Source organism: Dipteris shenzhenensis, chromosome 28, assembly GCF_047967505.1.
Source record: "Dipteris shenzhenensis isolate YYH24624 ecotype China chromosome 28, Dip_SZ_1.0, whole genome shotgun sequence".
NCBI classification, from domain to species: Eukaryota; Viridiplantae; Streptophyta; class Polypodiopsida; order Gleicheniales; family Dipteridaceae; genus Dipteris; species Dipteris shenzhenensis.
The window spans coordinates 15,902,432-15,924,745 of NC_141623.1; positions in this window are offsets into that span (position 1 = coordinate 15,902,432).

Genomic DNA, 22,314 nt, shown 5'->3' on the forward strand with positions numbered 1-22,314 from the left:
AGTGTTAAATCTTGCTAGTCGATTATTCATCTCAGCCAGTGTCATTCTATTTTGTTTTTCCACAAACATATAGTTAGTTGCATTGAAATAAATCTGCCGCAACTTGCCACTCCATGCTGACTGTTTTGTGTAATCCTCTTTGAAGTAGCATTCCTTACACTCCTTATAAAAATTAATAACCTCTTTAATCATGTATCCCATGACAAACACATTTGATTCTTTACTGTAAGCATTGGTGTTCTCAGGGTCGATTATTTTTGGAGGTTGCCAAGGCCGGAGTCGATTTTGTCTTATTGCTGTACTCTTCTTGATCTTATAAGTCACATCATCCATATCTGGAGTACGCTTCACAAAATTAACAGCTTCTCTTGATTCACTGTATCGAAGCAGCAATCCCCAATCAATGATGCCAACCCGTGGACTATGATTCTTGGTAAAATCTAGCATGACATTGAAAGGGTGTAGATCACAATGTATAATGCCTTCTTGGTGTACAGCTGCTAATGCATCAACCAATGCGTGTATGATGTCTGGGGTAGCTTCCACAAATGCCTTTAATCTCGTAAGCTGTACATCACTTAGTATTGGATCTGGTTCTCTCCTAGTGACTCCATTGCCTTTCAAGCATAACACTTGCTTTCTGAAAGTCCCTTTCTCAAAGGGTAGCTGCATCATCATGTCTCCAATACTCCCTCCATTGAAGTATGGAAAAATGTTGATCGAAGGCAAGCTTCTAGTAAATCCTATGCATCTAACAATACCTGGATGTAAGATTTGCATTCCATATTCTTTGTCAAATGACTTTAAGGTGTGAGACATGTTCCCTTTGTAGCGCTTTGCCGCATAAGTAATACTTCGAGGAAAGAAAGAGATGCCATTAAAAGTGACTTTAAAGCATACTCCAAATGAGCCAGCACCAAGATTCTCACCCTCCTCTATAGCCTCATGGGGGATACCTAACACAATTGAACAATCACCATTCCTAAATGAATGTGATTTGTGAGAAGCATCCCCGCGACTACCGTCAATAGCCAACCATGCCTCAGAAGTTGGATCACATGAATGTTTTGATTGCTCATATCGCACTCTCTTTGAAATAGTGAAATGTGAATCTATGTCTTTTGCCCTCTTGCTTCTACCCTTCTCCTCTTTCCACTTCAAATCCCAAAAACCTAATTTTTCCATGTCAATATTAGGAGGCACGTCATCTCGCAAGTCTTCTGCACATTTCTTCATATTTCCTATGATGCTATTGATCATGTGACGTACTCCACCTTCATTCATTTCACTCTTGGGCAACGTCTCTCCCATTGTGTTGGCTATGACCTCATTGTAGAAACACTCTATCCGTATTGCATTGCTAGTTATGTCTATTATTTGCTCCTTGCTCATCTTACTTATCCCTATACAAAGATGCCGCCTAATGACTTTGAGCCAACTTTTCCTTTGCTCTGCTTGCATCTTTTCACAAAAGGATTTCTGGCAAAACATGCATGAAAAAACCAAGTATTGAGAGAGAATCTAAAATATATTCATATTTTAAATAATCAATGAACACAAAGTTAATTACAATAAAGAACACAATGAACTCCATTCTTATGAAATTTGCATCATGCTTGCATGGGCCTACCATTTGAGTGTGTGGAGAAGTGTGTGTTAGACACTAGATAATCAACATTGGAAGAGTATTTCAAATAATATCCAATGGTTGATGACCCACAATTGATTAAAGATAAGATTCAACTTAGAATCCTTATACATAAGCAGCTTTCAAAGACCCCATGGATAGGCATTAATCAAAGACACAAATATCATTGGCTCTAGCATTGTTACCTTAGATGTATGAGCATGAATCTCAGATGTATATTTATTGGAAAGTTTACAACCTCTACACACTAGCATTTATGCAATGGTCCCCTATATTCTACACAAAATATTTCCAAAGAGGACAACAACATCAAAAGTCGAATAAACGACCAAGTGTTGAAGCCGAAACTATCATACAACACTAATAACCTACAACGACACTGAAAGCCAAATAAATGACCATGTGTCGAAGTTTAAACATTTGTTTTATAAAATAAGCTACGACAACACTGAAAGCCGAATAAACGACCTAGTGTTGAAGCCTACTTATTTTATAAATTATATATCTAAGAAACAACACCAAAAGTCGAATAAACGACAAAGTGTTGAATTCTATTACTCTTCTAAGGTTGAGAGACGACACAGGAATGATACGACCAAGTGTCGAGCTAGTTTCAAAACAATGAGAAGGAGTCCTTGTAACGACATCAAAGGTTGAATATTACAACCAAATGTCGAAATGCAGACTGACTTACTTAACCGCACATATAATCGAGTAATACGATCCAATGCGGAAAGATAAGCACCATGCAAATGCATGGCCCAAGTAATTGACTCAAATATTACATTACAAATCAGATGATCGACGTATTATGTCGAAAGGCTATATACGACACCACATCGATATCTAATAGTCATGTAATATCAAGAATAAAGAAGTTATGACATTGACATACTATATGAAAAGACGACACTACATCGAACATACGTGAAGAAGAAACCCCCCCCCAAAAAAAGCTTATCAACTTATCGAAAATTTGCCAACAGATGGGTTATTAAGCAGAGAAAGAAAAGCTATTATACCTTTATTTCAATTATAGTTTTGATTTTGGATTGCTAACCAGGCACAAAGGGAAAAGAGAGTCTCCTTGGTGACCTGCACAAATCCAAGGGACAATTAATAGGAGGGATCAATCTGGTCATTCTAGGAAAAGCAAAAAGAGTTGTTTGTCTTTGAGTCATGGTTGGGCGTAAATCTGTAAAATATTGCAGTGCAATGACTACTTAGATGCTTGCAAAATTCGAGTCAAACAACAAGCAGTTGAAAGTTGAATCAATAATTCTACATTTACTATTTAGCATAAAGTTCATGCAGGTCAAAGAATAGATTCAAGCTCTCAAAAAAAAACAAATGCAGCAATCAGGTTGCAATCATATGAGGTAAAAAGGAAGCAAAGATGGCCTAAGAAAACAACAGACCTGATACTAAGGAAAAAAACATCATAATAAGTACAAAAAACTTGCCTGGCACCTGACTAGAACTCTGGCTGAAGCTTTACGAGAAAGAAGGAGCTGCCCCAAAGCAACCGTCATTGCACAAACGAAAGACAACACATAAGAAACCCCCTTTTAGAGAAACCAGAAGAAAGTAGTTGGAAGAATTTGTAGTACCTGTATATCCAATAATGCAAAAACAGCATTACAAAGCTAAAGTATAGCAAATACATGTTTTATTAGATGTCTTGGCAGCCTGCTAATAACATGGATAAGGATGCCTCCATGGCCAATGCTTATGTGGTAGCAAGACTACCACATTGACGTGGGTGGGTGATCTGCCATGTGGCAACTTTCAACATATAAACATGTAATAAAAAGCAAAAAGAGGTAACCACTAACCTTAGAGTCATTAGATACATTGATTCTAATAGAGTCATTATGTCCATTGATTCTAATATGCACAATGTACAACATAGCATACCTCTATGGACCAATGGTTTTTTGCCCATGACACACTAAGGAAGATATTTCATGAAACCAATCTAATAAGGAAAATGTACACAAGAATGTTTACATATCAACTCTTTGGATATTCTCTTATTACTTTTCTATAAAGAGTCTATAAACATACATTAATCTAAATTTGAGGAAAGCAATCTCAATGCTCCGTTTTGTCTAAGAGCTCGACAGAAACAGAGCTCGAACGCGCGTGCACACCCACACTCAAAGGTTCACACATGGCACCTTCCTCCAAAGTTAAGTTGTCTGGTAATTTGAAACACAGATCTGTTGGATGTATCACCTGCATACAATTTACACCTATGAAACTAATACTAAAAATTAGAAATGCGTGGGATACCCGTGAGCTGTTGCGATTGAATTTCTTTGGTGGAATACACAAATGACAACCACCTTTTTTTCCCTATTTGCATGATTATAATCAACAGACTGGAGAAAAGTAGTGGCCATACATAATTTGCTAATGACCCGTGTACTGGAGGAGCAGCAAAGAATCGCATCTCTGGATAGAGGTTATATAAGCCCTCTTTACACTGCATGCACCGTCCACAAGAGATACCCGGCTCTAGAGCTACGGGTGTGCCGATGCTATCCGACACTCAGCTACTGTGCACACAGGAACAGACAAACATCCGAATCTGAGCTACTGAGGACAGACAGAGAGCGCGAACCTAAGAGACATCACGGCTACAGCCACCGACACTCCAGCTACGGAGTTGAGATTGGGAAGCTGCGAGAGGAGAAGTTGAGAGGAGCCGAAAATGACGATCCAGACAGACCATCCCAAGCTCTGGCAGCTGCTGCAAACCAAGGTATGGAAGTTGCGAAGGCATGTTCCGCCGGTGACCATGTAAACAATGTCTACTCCAACTTCGACCAGCAATTGCTGGGGGACGACGATCCATAAGCCGAGCTCTCGACTGCCATTGTCGCAGATGCATGTCGAGGAGGTGTTGACGTTGAGATGGAGCTTCACAGGACAGCCAACGGGGACTAGCGTCGATGGACAAAACACAACGGGAATCGAGCGACGCTCCTTCACAACACCCAGTCGATGACAAAACACAAACATAGCCAACGGGTTGCAGCGCCAACCTATACATTGTGTAGATCTCTGCAGCAATCAAACTCCATCGATGACCTCCACGGGCTCCTGCCAGTGATTGCTGCAAGTCATGAGCCTCATGCGTAGGCAGCTGCCCTGACCCTGACTTGGGCGCAGTCCATGTAGTAGTGCTCGGCACCCAGTAATGCTGGATGAGAGTAGAGACTGTGAAGGGGAGGTTATAGGAGCTACAAAACACAAGAGAGAGAGAGGGGTCGGGAGGGAGGGGGGGTTGAGCAGGGAAGCAAAAGAGGGAGGAGGAGCTTCTGAATTGAGGCAAATTGTACACTAATGAAAGAAGAGGAGACTAAGCCAAACGTGGCAATGCCTTATAGGTTAGAAGGGAGATGAGGTTATCTTGATCCTCCTCCACAAACCATAATTCATTCAACTAAAACCCATATATCTAAAGCTATAGAAATTTTACGTTTTTATATATGAAAACATGTACACTTTAAAAACCTCCATTTATATTCTAGTCGACTAAAAAACAGGCATGTTTTATGAATGAAAAGCCATAAAATTTGCATTTTTAATCTTCCAAGTGTAATACCTATAAAACACTTACAAGAACAATTTCCATAAACCTGCAAATAGAAAAAAGTCAGGTGAAACCTAAAACTTTGCAGTTTCATTGTAAGGCTTTGCAAGTTTTTGGGGAACACTGCAATGGATGCTAGGGCCTAGCCAAAGAAATGAAACTTCGTGACCGATGATGCCAAATAGATTCTGAACACAAGAGTCGCATTATCATTGGTGTAGAGACAATAGAGGGAAGAGGATGGAGATGCAGTAGGCATTTAGCAAATATAGATTCCAACCCATAAGATCCATAGCTTATAATGGGTGGAATTCATAGTTTCCACGCACACTAAATATTTGTGAAAATTATTTTTCCCTTTCATAGGCATATAACCATGGTGGATGCCCTTTGGCCTCCTTTGCCCCACTCTCTCCTAGTCCTCCTAGCAACACCTTATGCCTCCCCTTGCCTTGTGGAAATAGTAGCCCTCCTGGCGAGCATTTTCTCTTTGCCTTACACTGATCTCTGCTCATCCATTGCTTCAACTCGCCTAGCCATGTGGTTGCCCTCCTATCCACCAAGACTCCTAGCTATGGTGAAAGGGAGGTGGCTCAACGGGTTTCCTTGTGCCCCCCTCAACCCTGTGTACATTAGGTTAGCTACTTCTTGTTAAATTATGCTAGGTTTCATTATTACTATACATTGTGTTAATTGGATGTATGACTATAATATAACTGCATTTAGGACCTATGCTCCAATGCCATGCTAACACCTATGTACAACCACATCCATGACAACTTGGGGAAATTTTAGCATTGTCCTTCTAATAACTAATCCACCACTAGATGCCACAAACAACAAGATGCCATTTCTAGGCATTTTTAGGCATTGTGTAGCATATGCTGCAAACAACAAGATGACATTTCTAGGCATTGTATAGCGTATATAATACCTCAAGAAAAGATACGGTCTAAGGAAGCTAGAAAGGGTCTTCTTTAATCTTTGAAGATACCATACATAAGAGCCTTCTTTAGCTCTCAATGTAGCAGACACAAGGGCTTATGTTCTCCTAATCTACAAATAGCTTTATTCTTTCATTTACTTTGAATTCATCATTTTTACCATATTCTAGTTCAAATTGTCACTGGTAGTGATGCTCATGGTACTTGTTGATCTACAACTATAGGCACAAGTGCATGAAAAACCCTCAAGCATAATAGGATTCTCACTCAATGATAAATTCTCATTTTGCTTTTGATCCCTTGTTGCTATATGGATCCTATATTTTCCCAAGTGGGAGAATCCTTTTGAATAGGGCTATCTAAAAATAAATACCTTACTTCTTTACTCTCACAGGTTTTATCCAATGGATTTAATTATAGGAGTGGCTCTCCACTATCTATCCTTTTTTAAATAATAGATCAATTGTTTGAGAGCCAGAAGGATATTTACAAAGGCAGTGCTAAATAGACTAAGTAGAACTTAAGAAAATCAAGTATAAGAGGCATCAACTTCAAAATACTCCTCCACCATTGATTCAATGCAATCCCTCTGTGGATAGAAAGAAAAAAAAAGAGAATGACAAGATTTAAAAACTTCAAAAAATAAATTCAAGCATTCTAATCTCATCCTAATGAAAAGGCCAAAAAAGAGCAATAAAGAGAGAAAATTATAGCATCATAATCTCATCCTAATGCAAAGGCCAAAAAGAGCAATAAACTCGCAATAAAGAGAGAAAAGGTTTTTATAATTCTCTAGAATTCAAGAAAGCATAGTATACTTATCTCATCCTAATGCAAAGGCCAAAAAGAGCAATAAAGAGAGAAAAGATTTTTAGAATTCTCTAGAATTCAAGAAAATGCAAGAGGAGCGCTTACTCATTTCGAAAGGAAAATGCCAGTACTAGCATTTCAAAATGTCCCATGACATAAGCCACTCTACGCAAATATCCATGTCACATGTTGCAAGCTTCTAGATAATTTTTAATATAAAATGCCCTTCTGTATATTAACCTTTGGGTATTAAATTACTTCCTTATGTATATATAATTCTGTAAGTAATTGAATTAATAAAAACCCATCTGTTGAACTCACGTGATAGGGTTACATATGACAAGCGACCCCCCCGAGATGAAAAATGGTGCACGTACTAACCAAATACGCATGTGGACTTATCTGTTGGGGATAAAACTTTGCACGGCTCTTAGGCTACCCTAGACGTACATCCACACAATATTTTATCTCCAACTGATTTGGTATGTGCCACGTGGAAGGTATAATGCGTACATTTTTACAATCCCTACTAGTGACTACGCATGAAAAATGGCGCACATACTAACCAAATACGCATGTGGACTTATCTATTGGGGATGAAACTTTGCATGGCTCTTAGGCTACCCTAGACCTACATCCATGCAAGATTTAGTCTCACACTGATTTGGTATGTGCCATGTGGAAGGTATAATGCGTAGATTTTTACAATCCCTACTAGTGACTACGTATGAAAAATGGCACACGTACTAACCAAATATGCATGTGGACTTATCTGTTGGGGATGAAACTTTGCGCAGATCTTATGCTACCCTAGACCTACATCCACGCAAGATTTGGTCTCCAACTGATTTGGTATGTGCCATGTGGAAGGTATAATGCGTACATTTTTACAATCCCTACTAGTGACTACGTATGAAAAATGGCGCATGTACTAACCAAATACGCATGTGGACTTATCTGTTGGGGATGAAACTTTGCACAGCTCTTAGGCTACCCTAGACCTACATCCATGCAAGATTTTGTCTCCAAATGATTTGGTATGTGCCACATGGAAGGTATAATGCGTACGTTTTTGCATGCACACACTACTAGTGGCTACGCATGAAAAATGGCACACGTACTAACCAAATATCGTATTAGATTCTATTCTATACATGATGTCCCCGTTGTCTTCTCAATGGGATTTGTTGTTTCTATAAAACAAAAAATTGTTTATTAGTAGTAATGTAATTGTGTTTTGTGCTTTAGGACATTTTAAAAATGTGACTAAAAAAATTCGTGCACGTACTAACCAAATACACATGTGGACTTATCTGTTGGGGATGAAACTTTGCATGGATCTTAGGCTACCTTAGACCTAATCCATGCAAGATCTGGTCTTCAAATGATTTGGTATATGCCACGTGGAAGGTATAATGCGTACATTTTTGCATGCACTCACTACTAGTGATGACTACGTATTAAAAATGATGCACGTACTAACCAAATATGCATGTGGACTTATCTGTTGGGGATGAAACTTTGCACAGCTCTTAGGCTACCCTAGACCTACATCCATGCAAGATTTGGTCTCCAAATGATTTGGTATGTGCCACATGGAAGGTATAATGCGTACATTTTTGCATGCACACACTACTAGTGACTATGCATGAAAAATGGTGCATGTACTAACCAAATATGCATGTGGACTAATCTGTTGGGGATGAAACTTTGCACGGATCTTAGGCTATCCTAAAACTACATCCATGCAAGATTTGGTCTCCAATGGATTTGGTATGTGCCACGTGGAAGGTATAATGCATACATTTTTACAATCCCTACTAGTGACTACACATGAAAAATGGCGCACGTACTAACCAAATATGTATGTAGACTTATCTGTTGGGGATGAAACTTTGCGCGGCTCTTAGGCTCCCTAGACCTACATCCATGCAAGATTTGGTCTCCAAATTATTTGGTATATGCCATGTGGAAGATATAATGCATACATTTTTACAATCCCTACTAGTGACTACATATGAAAAATGGCGCACGTACTAACGAAATACGCATGTGGACTTATCTGTTGGGGATGAAACTTTTTGTAGCTCTCACCTACCCTAGACCTACATCCATGCAAGATTTGGTCTCCAACAGATTTGGTATGTGCCACGTGGAAGGTATTGTAAGAAAATAGTACGTAGCGGAAGATAACAACAAAACGCAAGTACACGATGGAAAGCTGGAGAGAATACAAAAAATTCTGATATACCAAACTGCTGATACAACTGATGGTTGGCTGTCCACCCGTGCGCTCTACAGACAGAGCTTCGATGGTGATCTAGACAGATGCTGGACGGAGGACTATGAGCGTGAAGAACTGGTTATCTGATGATAGGGGGTGGCCACTTATATAGTGTAAGTGGTTGACGGTCGGCCCTGTAATAGGCAGTCGGCCTAATAGACAGTCGGCCTGGAAGACCACCGACCCTTCAGAAAACATGCCGGCCCTGCCGCTGGGGGCTTTGCCCCCAGACCCCCACCGGGGGCCTGCGCCCCCTGGACCCCCTGCTATCGGGGGGGCTATCGCCCCCCTGAACCCCCCCTTTGTGCAGACGGGTATCTACTCTTGGCTCCTAAGCCGTCTCATAACCATCTGGTCTACTCTAAGACCCCTTCCAGTGTCTAAACTGGGGATCCCTCCCAATATCTGATACCCATCATGGCTTCTCCTCATATGGGGGCCTTACAACATTGGGTACACAGAATATTGGTGGGTTACATGAGAGGTGGACATTTGAGCTAACTCTAACAGGTATAATGTGTACATTTTTACAATCCCTACTAGTGACTACATATGAAAAATGGCGCACGTACTAATCAAATACGCATGTGGACTTATCTGTTGGGGATGAAACTTTGCACGGCTGTCAGGCTACCCTAGACCTACATCCGTGCAAGATTTGGTCTCCAACGGGTTTGGTATGTGCGACGTGGAAGGTATAATGCGTACATTTTTACAATCCCTACTAGTGACTATGCATGAAAAATGGCGCACATACTAACCAAATATGCATGTGGACTTATCTGTTGGGGATGAAACTTTGCGGGCTCTTAGGCTACCTTAGACCTACATCCATGCAAGATTTAGTCTCCAACTGATTTGGTATGTGCCATGTGGAAGGTATAATGCGTACATTTTTACAATCCCTAGTAGTGACTACGTATCAAAAATGGTGCACGTACCAACCAAATACGCATGTGGACTTATCTATTGGGGATGAAACTTTGCACGGCTCTTAGGCTACCCTAGACCTACATCCACGCAAGATTGGGTCTCCAACTGATTTGGTATATGCCATGTGGAAGGTATAATGCATACATTTTTACAATCCCTACTAGTGACTATGTATGAAAAATGGTGCACGTACTAACCAAATACGCATGTGGACTTAACTGTTGGGGATGATTTTGGACCAATCGTACATAATCATGTATTAATGTTTGACACATGTTACTACCAATGAGCACCATTCCATGCTAAACATTGACGTTTTTATCTTAATCTACAATTTACAAAAATTAGTGACAATATTAGTGTAATAATTGCAAGCATTGATATATATAAAGTTCAATATGATATTCAAAATGATAAAGTTCATAGCACAAGAGAGAGAGAGAGAGAGAGAGAGAGAGAGAGAGAGCTTATACTTCAACACCTTTTCAATGCTTAATGTTTACAATTACTTCACATGGCATTATTTTTAAAATACCTTGTGTATTAGATGTGTGAATTGAGATATCTGAAATTCAAAATGATACTTCTAATTTTAAATGTTTATGTTAGATTTGAACAAACTATAAACTGAGATAAACAAAGTAAGAAGAACATCATGAAAGTACCAAAATGCTCATACATCATAAAAGTAAGATCACATAAGTCTTTGTATTTGTCTATGTAACTATATCCATACATAGATCTATAACCTTCCCTAGTTTCCTATTTCTATAGTTTCATGTGCCACCTAAAGGGATTGCTAGCCACATGATCTGCCCTCTCCTTGCATCAACCTCTCGCACCATATGATTTGAAAATGATGTGTAGGCAAATGTGTTGTTCAAATCATCCTATTTGTTTGATTGATTACACTTAGTCACGTACTCCTTGATGAGGTAGGATGTCGTTGGGATTTAGATGTTATTGAAAAAGGGATTTAGATGTACATCCTTGGTCTTATTTCATTTTCAAAGAAATTTCAAACTTTGTGTCAAAGATGCTACACTTCCCTAATTTTCAAAATAATATAAAAACTACTTTAATCTCTTTTTCAACATAAACGAAATTGATGATTTTAAAAAACAAAATATATAAAAGCTACTTTAAACTCTTATCTTCTTTTTTTTATAGATGATTTTTAAAAACAAAATTTTAACGTTTTTATATTTAATTCAAAACTTTACTAATTTAAAAGCTAACATAAAAACTACTTTAATCTCTTTTTTTTTAAATAGATGATTTTAAAAAACAAAATATATACATTTTTTACATTTAAATAAAAACTTCACTAACTTAAATAATATAAAAGCTACCTTAAACTCTTATTTTCTTTTTTTCTTAAGATGATTTTTAAAAATAAAATTTAAACGTTTTTTTATTTAAATAAAAAAAGCACTAATTTGAAAAATAACATAAAAACTACTTTAATCTCTTTTTTTTAAAATAGATGATTTTAAAAAACAAAACATATACGTTTTTTACATTTAAATAAAAACTTCACTAACTTAAATAATAGAAAAGCTACCTTAAACTCTTATTTTCTTTTTTTCTTAAAGATGATTAAATTTTTTTTAAATTTTTTTATTTAAATAAAAAAAGCTAACATAAAAACTACTTTAATCTCTTTTTTTTTTAATAGATGATTTTAAAAAACGAAATATATACGTTTTTTACATTTAAATAAAAACTTTAACTTAAATAATATAAAAGCTACCTTAAACTCTTATTTTTTTTTCTTAAAGATGATTTTAAAAAATAAAATTTAAATATTTTTTATTTAAATAAAAAAGCACTAATTTAAAAAATAACATAAAAGCTACTTTAATCTCTTTTTTTTTTAAAGATGATTTAAAAAAACAAAATATATACATGTTCACATTGTAAATAAAAACTTACGTAATTAAAAAATTAATTTAAAAAAAGTTTAAAATGCATTTAAAATTTTGAAATATTTTATAATTAAATTAGATATTCCTATAAACTAAAATTTAAAATTTTCGCTAAAAAAAATGCCACATTAAAAAAACCTTACCTGGAATCTCCCGCTCTGTCCATCTCCATCGCTCCGTCGTTGTCCATCGGTCCTTGTCCGTCGCTTCCACAATTTCGTCGATTTCGATGAGGAGGAGCTCGGTCGAGGTTTGAAGAATGAGGGGGTCCCTCTCTTTATATATGAAAATTTAGGGTTTCAATACCACGATCGAGGTATTGGGATGCCACGTACCTCGATCGTGGTATTGGACATGCAACATACATCATCGGTCCAGCATACCACTTGCGATGCCATATACCTCGATCGTGGTATTTCACATGCCACATACACATCGCTCCATCATACCTCGATTGAGGTATAGACATGCCATAATACCTCGATCGAGGTATCTCAGCTGTTAGCGCAATAGATGTCGGATGCCACATATCTCGATCGTGGTATTTGACATGCCACATACACATCGGTCCAGCATACCTCGATCGAGGTATAGACCCGCCACGATACCTCAATCAAGGTATGTCAGCTTTGCCACGATACCTCGATCGAGGTATGTCAGCTGCTAGCACAGTACATGTCGAATGCCAGATACCTCGATCGTGGTATTTGACATGCGGCCAAATCATAGGTCCAACATACCACGATCGAGGTATGCCATGTACCATGTCGGATGCCAGATACCTCGATCGTGGTATTGGACACGATCGATGTCATCTGTCCACGATACCTCGATCGAGGTATGTGGACTTGCCACCATACCTCGATCAAGGTATAGGCTCGATTCGGTGAAAGAAAGTCTAGGACCTCGATCGAGGTATTGGCTTGGCTCGGTTGTCCTCGTGTGCGAATTTCATTGGAGATGATACCTCGATCGAGGTATTTCACACCGAAGCAAAACCTTTGTATTTTCACTCAAGGGGGTGTCACACTCACCTGCAAGTGGTCCGGAAGTGGACACCCTTAGCTTGCTACCTCCCTCATATATTCATGTCCAAGTTTGAGATGAAAAAAATCAATGAAGAGCATTTACATCAATGGTTTCATCTTGAGCCAAGTCTAACGCGCCAAGCAAGTCTATCTCTAACTGTATACTGAGTTGATCTCCTATATCATCATCGTACTCTAGCATCGTACGTTCACCTAAAAGTACTTGATCATCTTCTTCAATAAAGTATGGTGATTCTTGATGATTGTTGTCTTCTTCCTCAATATCGTGATCTCCATCTTCCTCCCATGTGATGTCATTATGCGCATCTTCCTCTTGGCTCATATTGTGATCTTCATCTTCTTTGCTAGATTCATTTGGATCAATTGGATCCGGCATTAGTAGTGGCATCTCCATATCCACATCTCTATCTTCAACAATTTGCTTACTTCATGGTGCAACTTGGATCACATACCACCATCTTGGATCAGAACGATTCGGATGAAAAACCACCTATATTGAAGATGGGTGTCAAATGTCGTCAATTATATATATGAAATTATGCTTAAGTACATGCATCAATGGATCTTTAAAAACGAAAGCTTCAATTAATTAAATCATTAGTATGCACCTGCTCACAGTGCTCGGGAAGAACAAAAGTATCACTTTCATCGGTCCAAAGTTTGGTGGAGTCTATTGCAAAGAAACCGCTACTATCTTTTCTCACTGTCACATGGGGACCGTTGTAAATAGTTCTAAACCATTTTACATCAAGAATGAAAATACTAAATCGTCTGAAATCAACTTCATATATTTTGTGTATGGTTCCATAATAATCCAATTGCGAGGATAGAAGATTGGTATCCGAAGCACTTGCTCGGCTATCTTGTGTGAAGTTAGCCATGACTCCACAATCATACGTGACTCTCTTTGAATCGATGCGTTCCACGTGAAAATGTTGTCCATATGACCTTACTGCACTGTACTTTTTGTACTGTAAAAGAGCATCATTAAAACAATGAAGATGCATCTATTTTATAGCGTATATTTCCACAAATAATTACTTAATTACGTCAAGAGGTAAGAAAATTACATGCATCATACATCCAGATGATAACTTTCCTTCTCTTCTTTTTTTAGTCTTGGTTAGAGTTTGAAGATGGTTGCAAAGGCAAACCATCTAGGGTCGCACGTCAAGTCACAATCTTGTTATAATCCGTGGCTAACCCTGCTTCATGCAACAAGTCCTGGCGATCTCTTGAATATAGCAGTACACACCTTATTGTGAGCAAAATGCAAAGTGGGTGCGCACAAGCTAGTAATTGTTCCTCGCGGCCTCAAGCTAGGAGGTAGGGACTACTGTTCTCAGTCCATCCGCATGGATGCCAATTCTGCATGCAGGGACTATAGTTCTCACTCTATATGAATGCTAGCTTAAGAGCTCGCCAATATATCCACAGCTTATGACAAGTGATAATCGACAGGGCAACGAGGTCCAAAACGGCAACAAGCAGAAGTGGGATGGAGGGTATGCAGGGGTACATGGCCCCTGAGGTGACAGTTTTCTTTCACGTGAGTTCACAAGCACAGCCGGAGAAGACAAACTGCTTGTGATAACGTGACAGCCCTGGCAGTGCTTCCTCAGGCAAATGCGTAGGGATCGACAAATGAGCTATTTTTTGCAGAGAAAATGAGTAGAGACAGTGAAACGTTGGCCCAAATAGGCTCGAAGCTAGACCGGAGCTTATCAGAGGTAGGGATGTTTGGAATAGCGCTTGCACCTCACTTGAACTCTAAAGCAATTGCATGCACCTCACTTGAACTATAAAGCCCCAGAGGTAGCGCCAAAGCTTGAGAACCCTCTTGCCTCCCTTTTGGAGAGATGATCTCTCATACGATGAGCATACGGCCCTATGCTTGTTTTGCTTCTTCCTCCAAACGAGCTGCAAAAACACTACCGCGATGCAGAATAATTTAGTTGACAGCGCAACAAAGAACCTCCTGTAAGCACATGGTGATCAGGCAACAGATCGAAGATGAAAGCACCACCATTAGGTTCCATAGGATTACGTAGCAGGCAGGACTGTAAGGCCCAGCAGATCATGGAAGTCCTACAATCTCTGCACGTAAATGGGTGAAGTCACGTAGATGCAGAAGGAAGACAAGGTGGACATGGCGGCATTCACTGCAGAACGATTCCCTATGTTCATATTCTCTCTCGATATTAGCTAATCAAATGATTTGAGAAGACGAAAGAGATTTCTTATGCTACCTAAGTGGGTGCGCTACCGTAGAATGTAAAAAATTATATACGAAACCTGGGTATGAAGCTGTTGATGACATTCAGCTCCTTGGGCATTCTATCTATAGTTGGTCATCATTCCTTCAAAGTGATCGTATGGCAGTTCCTTGAGCTGTGCGTTCAACTATCCCGGGATGAGCTGCCTTTGATTCAGTTTTGGTCCGCCTATGGGCCAAAAAAGCTCCGTGTCCAATGTGCTCCTTCCCAAAATTCAAGGCATTCAGCTCAGAGAAAGTGCGGACAGCTCCAACAAGGTGAATGATTTCAATCATTCATAAGGCCTGCCCAAGATCAAAAAAGTAAACAAAAAGGAATCCATTGGAAATGGTGTGGAGAAAGAATGTAAGAGATAAAGGGGAGAGAGAGAGAGAGAGAGAGAGAGAGAGAGAAGGGAGGGTGTGGGAGAAAAGGTGGAGATCATGTGTAACAAGACTTGAGGAGATAAAGAAGGGAAGAGAGAGAGAGAGAGAGAGAGAGAGAGAGAGGTGAGAGAGAGAGAAAGTCAACCACTTTAAAGTTTGCATTGAAGTCCAATGAAGAAGAGCCAATAGGAAAAATGCACTTCCAAAAATTTCAAGAAATGCCTAATTTCTGATTTCCCAAAATTGCATCGTTGCTAATGCTACCCAAGGGCATGCCAAAAAGCGAGGTCCTTCATGTTCTGGGAAAAAAGGCTTATGGGCTTATCAAGCAAGGCACTAGCTGTGTACTGTCCTTCTAGTGGAGAATCTTCCTTCCTACTAGAGAATCCTAGTCTTGGATTCCTTGTCAGTCACATTAATTCACTGTTAATGCTTGGTGGAGGTAGTATAGTAGGGAATCCCCTTGTCAGGTCTGCCCATATCTTCCCCATATCCAACTATTCGTGCCACTTTAATGGCTAATGGGCTAGTCATTATCCAATGGTTTTTCTGGGTCACTTGATAGTATCCAGTGACTCCTTACAACGTGAATTTTCTCTTAGCAAGTCTGCAAGTCCCCATCAATTCCAAGTGAATAAAGATAATTCTAGATGCGAATCATATGAGGGCTTCCCTATAATTTCCATTTGTTTCTTTCAACAATCCAAGTAGTGTCATTAAAAATAGAAAATATAAAATACTGCAAGCTTTAATAATTGTCCAAGTAAAAGAGGGGAGATGTACTTTCCCATGTGTTTCAATAGACTATTTCCATGTTCAATAACAAAAAACATTATGGAGAAAACACTAATAAAAAGCATCGTCAAGTTCAAGAGGATGTGCTAACCTCCATGGGACTATGCCAGTGCACAAGTGGGCCATCATATTCTTTATGAAAGACTTCAATACAATTTATGACCTTCATAGACCATCAGTAATCTTGAAGCACACAAGGGTCCCCAAAGTGGTATGTGTGTGTGTGTGTGTGTGTTGTAGTAGACATTTACAACACCCCTTTCCATAGTGAAAAGTAGACAAATTTGGAGTAGGAAAGAGAAATGTTTAATAGATAAACTTTGAAATAAACATCCACAAAAAATGAAGTAGCATCATTAAAGGATGAACAATATTTTCTAAAAGATGAAATATGAGCAGTAGAGCTTTGATGAGTCATTGGCAGCATCACTTTTATTGAAGAGGGTAGTCTGCCTACCTGCCACCATCTAACAAGAAAAATGGTAAGAACCAACTTTAACTTAAGTTGGGAAGACAGGTGTCATAAACACCCCTCCCTTGTTATCGGGATCACAATAAAATTAACAGTACTTAGCCTCACACTAATCAAGCTTAGTGAGAACTTGTGAGTGTAAATATAATTAAAGTAACCATTAGGGAGAAAAATGGGAAATAATAAAGAAAGGAGACTAAGGTGAGCATTTAATCACACTAAGATTAATAATAGAGATAATAAGCACATAGATGTGTATAAAAAGGTTAAGAAGAGAACTATTTTAGACATGGAAATTTTAAAGGAAGGAGGGTAATTAAAAATTTTTAATGATACAAATTTATAATAATAAAAAAGGTAAGGGGAGATAAATCTAAAGAGAAGGGGGAAGGAAAGAACATTCATATATATTGAGAAGGTTCAAATTCGAAGGTGAGCTTTGAAGGAAAGTGGAGAGGGGAAAAAAGGAAAAAAGGAAGTACATATATAGAAAGAAGGGAGAGGAAAAAAGGAATAAATGGACATAAATACAAAAAAAGGGGGGGGGGGGGACAAATAAATATAGATAGAGAAGGGGGAATTACAAGGTGAGTTTTTAGAAAAAAATGAAGTAGAAAGAGAGAGAATAAATAAATAAAAAGGGGGAAGGAGTAATAAGGCTTTGACAAAATATGAAGAGGGGAGAGCAGAAGAGTGGAGATGAGGAGAGAGGGCACAGCTAGAGAGCACACCACAAATGACTAACTGTACACTAGATTTAGTTCAAAAAATAGAATATATACAAACCCATTTAGGGTTAGGGTTAGGGGATCTAACCCTTTCCTTTATAGCACTCTATAAGGTTACTGCTATGCACATATGATCATGTGATGGTGCTATGCACACATGATCACATGATGTTGAGTGTGAACTCTCAACACCTTCCCTCAAGATCAACATCATGACGTAGGCCTTCCCTCAAGATCATGATTCTGGGGAATGGAACAAGGACTGAGCATTACATTCCATCACACCCCTTTAATGGGAATGTCCTTCCTCTGCGTCAAACCAAGAGCTAATCAGTGTTTCTCGAAAAGCTCTTTACCGAGTGGTTTGGTAAAGATGTCTGCAACATTTTCTTTGCTATCACAATGCTGCAGTGTGAGTCAGCTCAAGTATGTTGACAGTTTCCTGAAGAAGTTTCATATGGCAGATTGCAAGATTGCAGCCACTCCCATGGAACAAAGTTTGAAACTTACTAAAGACTCAGAAAAGCCTACAGTCAATGACAGATACTATAGGCAGCTCATCGGATCTCTTATATATCTGACAATCACACGGCCAGATATTTGTTATGCAATAAGCTCACTAGCACAGTTTATGGAAAATCCAAAACAGTCTCACTGGAATGCAGCCAAAAGAGTCTTGAGATACATAAGAGGTACAAGACAGTTTGGGATAGAATACAGAGGAAGTCATCCACGGTTGCATGGGATATTGTGATAGTGACTATGCTGGAGATCATGAGACCAGGAGATCGACATAGGGATATGCATTTTTCCTTGGTCAAGGTGCTATATCATGGTTATCAAAAAAACAGCCAACTGTTTCTTTATCTTCGACTGAAGCAGAATATAGAGCACTCATACAGGTGCATGTGAGGCTATATGGCTCAGAAGACTATTGTCAAAAATAGATTACTTTGATGATGAGTCAAAGCCAACAACAATATACTGTGATAATCAATCGGCTCAAGCATTGGCCAAAAATCCAATATATCACTCCAGGACAAAGCACATTGATGTCAGAGAACACTTCATCAAAGAAAGAGTGTTACTTGGTGACAGCCCTCAACAATCCTATTATATCGAGAAAGACTTGGAGAGCGTTCAAGTGGCCATCTCTTCCTCCCTTTGGATTTTCATCAAAGTTTTTTGTCAGTTAAGTTTCCTCCACCTCCATTCCCTCCCCTCCACCCCCCCTCCCCATTCCCCCCTCCATCTTGTCCACCCCCTCCATTTCCCATCCCCCCCCCCCCTCCACACCCCACGCCCTCCATTTCCCCCCACCCTCCACCACCCCCTCCACCCTCCCCCCCCGCTCCACAACCCCCCCCCCTTTTCACCCCCTCCACTCCCCTCCCTCTCTGTTTCCTGCCCCGCCTCCCCTTCCACCACCCCCCCTCTCCACCCCCCCCTCCATCCCCCCCCCCCTCCCTCTCAAGAACTCAATTCCAAGACAATAGTGCATAAGTCCAAGATCTTTCATGTCGAACTCTACAGATAAGTCTTGTTTCAGTTTTCTAATGAAGCTATCCTTGCTTCCTGTCACAATCAGATCATCTACATACAAAAGTGCAATAGTAATGTCTTCCCCTTGAACTTTGTAGTAGAAAGTATTCATATCTACATTGGACTTCATGTATCCCAAATCAGCAAAATACTTGTCGATTCTGCTGTACCAACTTCTGGGTGCTTGTTTTAAGCCGTAGGGACTTTCCTTGAGATGGCAAACCTTATTCTCCTTTCCTGGTTCAACATAAGCTACTGGTTGTTGCATGTAGACTTCCTGGTCTAGGTAACCATTGAGAAATGCATTCTTGACATCGAGCTGATACACATTCCATTCGCTGAGTGTGGCTAGTGATATCAAGAACCATATGGAATCCATCTTTGTTACTGGAGCATAAGTCTCATCATAGTCCTGACCATATTGTTGTGCAAATCCTTTTGCAACTAGTCTGGATTTGTATCTCTGAATACTTCCATTTGGATTGTACTTCACTTTGTATACCCATTTGTTTGCTATGGCCTTCTTTCTTGGTGGAAGGTCGCATAATTCCCAAGTATTATTCTTATACAAAGCATCCATTTCTTCATTCATAGTAGTTTGCCATTCTGGCTTGTCTACTGCGTCTTCGAAGTACACTGGCTCTTCTGTAGCCATGATTGTAGTCATAAGAGCATAGTTGGTAGTTTCAACCTGAATTGCTTTGCCTTTTTGAGCATATGTCAATCTAGCTGGAGGTTTGCTTTCCTTAGTAGACCGTCTGAGTTGTTGTGGCTCTACTTGGGGTGTTGCTGGCAATTCTTGCTCTTCTTCATCAACCTGTTCTGTAGATGACTGTGAAGTCGATGCTTCTATCTCCTGTGTAGGTGAGGTTTTCCATTTTGATTCCTCATCAAAGATTACATCTCTCGACCTTGTGGTTGATGGGATCATACAATTTGTATGCTTTGCTTTCTTCACTATAGTCAACCATGACACATTTGCATGACTTTGCATCCAATTTTCTGTGATGATCATCATGTATGTGGGCATATGCTATGCAACCAAATATGCGGAGATGCCCAATGTGTGGCTTGTGTCCAGTGAATGCTTCATAAGGAGTCATACCCTGTATCGGTTCAGTAGGAATCCGATTAAGCAAATAGTTTGCTGTAGCTATTGCTTCTGCCCAATACTGATTCAGAAGATGCTTTTCACTAAGCATTGCTCTGTCTGCTAAAGTCCCATTCTTCCTTTCAGCTCTTGCATTCTGCTGAGGAGTATCTACACATGTGAATTGTCTTCGTATGCCGTGATTTTTGCAAAAGTTCATGAATGCTCAAGACATGTATTCACCTCCTCTGTCTGATCTCATGACCTTGATCTTTCTACCTGTCTGGTTTTCTACCATGGCTTGGAATTCTTGAAATCTGGAAAACACTTCAGATTTCTCTTTCAAAAAGTAGACCCAACAATATCTACTGTAGTCGTCGATGAAAGTCAAGTAATAAAGTGAACCATTGATGCTGCCGGTCTGGGCATAACCCCATACATCTATATGAATCAAATCAAGAATACCTCGTGCACGAGAGGTACTTCTGACAAAGTTGGTTCGCTTTTGTTTGCTAAAGCAGCATGCTTCACAAACTTTTCCAAGAAACTGTAGCTTCGGAATCCCAATTGCCATATTCTGATTCCTGAGATCTAAGAAGTACTTGAAGTTAACATGACCATATCTTTTGTGCCATTTTGCAAATAGTGGCATCTGTTGTGGTTGAGCTGACATGGCATGCTTATCTGGTACTGTAGCTAGCATTCTGTATAAGCATCCTTCTCTGACACCTTTTGCTACTAGCTGACATCTTTTGGATTTATCTCTGATAGTGCATTCATCACCGTCGAAGATGACTTTGTAATTGTGTTCCGTCATTTGACCTACTGACAAAAGGTTCTTGCTGAGCTTTGGAACATATAGCACATCTTTCACTAATCCTTTCCTACCAGTGAAATTGTTCATAGGGATAACACCTGTCCCTTGAACTGGATTCGGTGTATTGTCTACTGTGTAGATGACCTTTTTCTGTCCTTCTAATGGTTTCATCTCTGTGAACCATTCCTGATGATTTGTCGTGTGAGATGATGCACCGCTGTCAATATACCAAGGATCCTATCCCACTTGGTCGACTTGATAGCTGAAATCCTCTTTGGGATTGAAATCAGTGTTTAGGTACACTGTTTAGGTACAATGTATCAGTCTGATGTGATTCCTCGCTTGCAAGAAACATATTTTCATGTTCATTTGCAAAATGACTATGACTAGAATTTCCACCACGATGATTTCCTCTGCCTCGGGAATTCCCTCGATTACTGCTGGATTGACCGCCTTGGTCGTACTGCTTCTTGCAGCAATCTCTTTCATAGTGTCCAAACTTGTGACAGTAGTTGCACTCCTCCCCCCTCTCTCTCTTTCTCTCTCCTCTTTCCCCCCCCTCTTTCTCTCTCTCTCTCTCTCTCCTCCCCCCCTCTCTCTCTTTCTCTCTCTCTCTCTCTCTCACCCCCGCCCCCCCTCTCTTCTTCCTCACTCTAATCTATCTATATAAGGCCCTTAAAGGGCCTTGGGGCTTGGCTGCCCTCGTGCTAGTTAGGCGTGGAGCTGCGCGCCAGCAGCGCATCATTGCCAGAGGCGATGGCAACGATAGCGATGCCCACTTGTGCAGTGGTGCGCCCACCTGCACAACAACACCACTCGCTCGGTGCCCGCCAACCCAGCCACGGGGCCTTTATTCTTCCCCCCCTCCTCCGAAAAAACCTAAGCCATCGCCCGTCGAGGCCCCCCCAAAAAAAAGGAGGGTTAAAATAACCCTAAAAACTAATCGTAGTTAGGTTAGATTAAACTTAGGTCAGGTTAATTGACCATTGGCTAGGTTAGTTGTCCATAGGCTAGGTAAATTAACCATCGGGT